Source organism: Lucilia cuprina, chromosome 2, assembly GCF_022045245.1.
Source record: "Lucilia cuprina isolate Lc7/37 chromosome 2, ASM2204524v1, whole genome shotgun sequence".
Lineage (NCBI taxonomy): Eukaryota > Metazoa > Arthropoda > Insecta > Diptera > Calliphoridae > Lucilia > Lucilia cuprina.
In genome coordinates, this window is record NC_060950.1 from 67981518 (window position 1) to 67986655 (window position 5138).

Genomic DNA, 5138 nt, shown 5'->3' on the forward strand with positions numbered 1-5138 from the left:
TAGACAAGACTATAGACTAGACTATAGACTAGACTATAGACTAGACTATAGACTAGACTATAGACTAGACTATGGACTAGACTATAGACTAGACTATAGACTAGACTAAATGGTAAACTACACTATAAACTTCACTGTATAATTCGTATATCTTTTACTCTGTTTGCACCCTCTTACGTATAATTAATATTAATTATATTTTGTTACCTTACAGTACACTCAAGCGTATGATTATTATACTATGAACAGAAAAGAAATAAAATCATTACAGCATATAAATTATTATCAATTCCCAGACTCTCCATTCCATTAAGAAATATACATACATTTCATTACTTTAATATTCAATAAATTCCTCCCCCTTGCCGCTGATAAATTAATATGATAAAACTTTTTCACCTACCCACTGATGTTAAATATCTGTATATGTATCCTTCGAATAGAATTAAGTGAAAAATAAACTTTCATAACCACACTAATTGATTACATTTACACATAAATAAATTTAATAAAAAAGTTTTTTATTAAAAACTTGTAAAAACCAAAAAAAAAGAGGAAAAATTAAATAAAAACGTAAAAAAAGAAAATAAAAAACGCTTACAATTACCTGGAGAGTAAGTTGAAGTGGAGAAATGAAAATGTACACTTGAATAGTTCATTTTTTACATAAAAAATATATTAAAAATTTTAAATAAACATTTAAAAAAGGAACTGGTAAAAATCATGCACTAACATGAATATATTTATACTAATTCCCAATTGCTGACGATTTTTGAGAAAAAAAATCCTGGATAAATGGTTTGTAAAGGCACAATGATATGTATTGTGTGCTAAGGAGAGGTAAAAGTGAAAAATTAAAAATGTATAAAAATTACAAAAAAATCAAATATAAAACATGTACAACAACTGTACAAATTAACAAGCTGCTAACAACAGCAACAACAATTACTTTTTCAACTACAACATTTTATACTTTTTCTCGTTTTTTGCTCTCATTCCTTCTTTTCTATATTTAATTCTGTGGAAGTTGTCGTTGCATGTACAAAAGTAACAACCAACATGAATTTGGTTCGACAACAACATGAGGTTTAATAAAAGATATTTATCTCAGAATTAAAAAAAATATATACGAATGCATATTACAATCAGAGAAAGTTTAATTGCAGAAATGAGTTCTATGAATAGTTTATTTTTAAATATGATTTTCCTAGAATATTATTTAATTATGTCTTTTGTGTCCAGGCTAAGTGGTTGAATTTAATTTACTCAATTTCTGGGAAGTGTTTAAAGTAGTTGGTAGCAAAAAAATACAAAAAATTTCAAAAAATTTCCTTTTTTAATTGCCTCCAATGCTATCGTTGTATTAAAAAATATTTAGTTTAATGAGGTTTTATTAGCTATACTATTAAAGTTATTTTATTTCAATTTATATTTTTGCTGGGATATTATTGATTTTACGTTGTTAATTATGAGTTTTTACTTATTCTCCCGTGTAAGCACACACTACGTATGATTATTATAGATTTCTGTAAAAATAATCATACGTACTGTTGTGCTATGGGAATAGATTTCAAACGAAATGTTTATGCTTATTTGCAGTAATTTTAAAATGCTACATGTAATTGCTGAGAAAAAATCTCGTAATTTTGAGATATTTTCACCATAATGCATAAAATTCTAAACACAACCCTCGTTTCATAGTTTCATAAAAACACAGGAATAAAATTAAAAATAAACAAAATCTTTTACAATGCACTGAACTATTCTACTGGGGGCAAACCAGCTGTATTGAAATTTTGTCACAAAAACCAATACTATGCAATAAAAAAAAAAAATACTAAAATGAATATACACCTCAGGAAAATATGTTAAAACATTTTCTAACATCTTATACATATACACACGTATATATTGACATTACCCAACAGATCTAAATGATAGCGTCAAAACAAATCACCATACTGTTTTAGTTTTGACTAAGGTTTACACATAGTCATTAGAACCTTTTTTGAACTGCACGGTTAAATGTAAAATATCTACACCTGGAGTATACTAAATAAAAAAATATTCAAATTTTACATATTTATAAAATGTTGTTTTCAACTTTTCATGTCGAACATGAAGAAGCACCTATGTGTGTAAGCAAATAGATCTATATGAGTAAAACAACTACCCAAACTTTGTTGAAGCAGCTTTAGGAGATTGTTTTTTTCTGTGGCTGTTGTCGTGTGTGTGTGTTTTTTTTTGTCGATTTTACAGCAGCAGCAAGAGGACAAAGTTCTTGTAGCTGTAGTGTCACACTTTCGTATATAAATAAACGCACTTACAGTGTACAAATTTTTGTCCATACAGTGGTGCTAAGTAGGGTGTCCAACATTTCCAGGTTCATAATAATAGCGTCTATAGTCTATAGTCAAGAATAGTAGATATTCTAGCCTAAACTCTTTTCTAGACTGTAGTTCATAGTCTATTGTCAAGTCTGTATTCTAGTCTATAGTCTATACTATAGTCTAGTCTATAGTCTAGTCTATAGTCTAGTCTATAGTCTAGTCTATAGTCTAGTCTATAGTCTAGTCTATAGTCTAGTCTATAGTCTAGTCTATAGTCTAGTCTATAGTCTAGTCTATAGTCTAGTCTATAGTCTAGTCTATAGTCTAGTCTATAGTCTAGTCTATAGTCTAGTCTATAGTCTAGCCTATAGTCTAGTCTATAGTCTAGTCTATAGTCTAGTCTTGTTCAAAGTCTGATGTACAGACTAGTCTGCAGATTAGTTTATAGTCAAGAATATATTCTAATCTATAATCCTGTTTATAGTCTAATATATGGTCTAGTCTATAGACAGGGTTCATAATTGATCCCTTTTATTTCACATTTTAATATTGAAATTTCTTTTCACTTGGACCTTTAGAACTTCCCGTTTGTCTTTAAATCTACATACAGTTTTAAAACTACATTATTTTTGTCTTACGAATGAATGAAAAAAAAAACTAATTTTTTTCTTACGTATTCAACTTACGAAATAAATGAAACTTCATTAGGTTTTAACAATTTTATAGAGAAATGTCTTTGCATACTTTGTGGCAAAAGTTACAGCTGTAAAAGTTTTCAGTTACATTTCAAAAAACCTATTTGTTGCTTCAATGGTTTTTTTTAACTGTCTTTGTTTTAGCTACTTACAATTTCTATTGCTATTGCGTTGTTTTTATTGTTGTTATTTTTACAATTGTTTATCCTTATGTTTTCCTCCTTGAAGCATTTATATGGCTTAATACAATTCTAAATTGTCCTTTTTGCTATGTTGTTGTTAAGTTTTTTTTCAATTTGTCATGTAACTTGTATTATTCGCCTGACAATATGCAATAGTAAAATTTGTTGTAAAGTTTTATGTTTTACTTTTTTTGCTTTTTATGTCGGAATTCTAGGAGGTGGGTAGCTGGTTTGTTGGTTTCAGAAGTTAGTTTTTATTTTATTGTGTAAAATATGTACATGTCGTCGCATTTTCGCTACTGTTTTGTCACGCAATTCTGTGTTACAAATATAAATTTTCTTTTTGTTTGTTTTTCTTCTGTACATTACAATTGTTGAAGTAAAAGTTGAATAGTTAAGATTTTGGCAAAATTCTTTTTACAGTGTAGGCAAACCCTATACCATTACCAGCGAGCTCATTTTCAGTATTTTTGTTCATAAACTTGTTTCTACTTTGAAGTAGTTTTATTTTTTCAGATTCTTTTTTTTAGGAAAAGCTGTGCATTTTTTCCGTTTCTTTGCTGAGTTGTTGGTTTCCTAGCCTTTAGGTGCTTTTACCGAAAATTTCATTTGAGTTACAAAAAAACATGTATAATAATTTTCTTTTTACTTAAAATTTAAAATGTTGCTTCTTTTCTAAAAAATTTTTTTCTATAGTTTTTCTTTTACTTTCTCCAAAAAATACTATTTTTATTTTTCCTCAATTTCTTTCTTCATTTTAACTGTTAAAGAAATGTTGTCCTTGGGGTAAATTATTTTAACATTTTTTATTCCTTTAAATTTTTTCCTTTTATTTGTTTTTATATACATACGTATGTATATATATATTTTTTAGTAATACTTATAAATTTTTCTGCAACATTCGTTTGTGTTTTCTTTTTAGTTATTACTTGTCTCATGTTTAGTCTTTGGGGAAATTATTAAATTTAAACATGAATTCAAATATTTGTTAAAAAGATTAAAGGACAATTTTTTCCTTACTGGTAATGAAAAAAAAACACATAAAACTTAGGGAGAAAATGTGAAATAAAAATGAAATTATAGACAAATTCTAAGCACATAATTTTGGCTGTTACCAAAAACACCCAAAACAAATAATTCATAAGAAATCTGCGAAATATGAAGGGGAGAGGTTTATTAAATATTGTTTTGGTCAACAAAAACAAAGATTTATTTTTTTTTTGTAAATTGTGTTGTTAATTCGCAAAAGGCAAACATTGAAAGAACACTATGAAGTGTACAATCATACATACATGTACGTCTAAGCTTTTGTCCGGTTTCTTGAAGAACTCAAAAATCTCAAAAAAAATATGTTCTCGGCATTTCTACATTTTAAATTTACATAATATGAAGGACTTCATTTATAGTCCTAACACTAAACTGAAATATAACTAGACTATACACTGGACTATAGGTTAGACTATAAACCAGGCTAGACTACAGACTACACTATAGACTAGACTGCAGACTAGATCATATACTAAAATATAGACTAGACTATAGGCACAAGATTAAAGACAACAGATAATAAACTATCAACTATAGAAAAAAGTCTTTCGACTATAAACGATAGACTAGACTTCACTAGACTCGACGATAGCAGTCTAGCCTATAGTCTTATCTTTTGTAGTCTTGTAGTTGTCTAGTCTATAGTTTATAGTCTATATGCCTATATATATAGTCTATAGTTTATAGTCTATATGCTGTTGTCTATAGTCGATACTCTAAAGACAAACGTGTTCGACTATAGACTAGACTATAGACTCGACTATAGACTAGACTAAAGACTAGACTATAGACTCGACTATAGACTAGACTAAAGACTAGACTATAGACTAGACTATAGACTAGACTATAGACTAGACTATAGACTAGACTATAGACTAGACTAT

The 5138-nt window shown here is 28.0% G+C and overlaps 1 protein-coding gene across 1 annotated transcript in view; it reads right to left on the minus strand.

Moving 5' to 3' along the window:
- Positions 1-5138, minus strand: part of LOC124421280 (epithelial discoidin domain-containing receptor 1-like) — a 20510-nt gene that overhangs the window by 2023 nt on the left and 13349 nt on the right. The gene's annotated exons all lie outside the window — the stretch shown is intronic.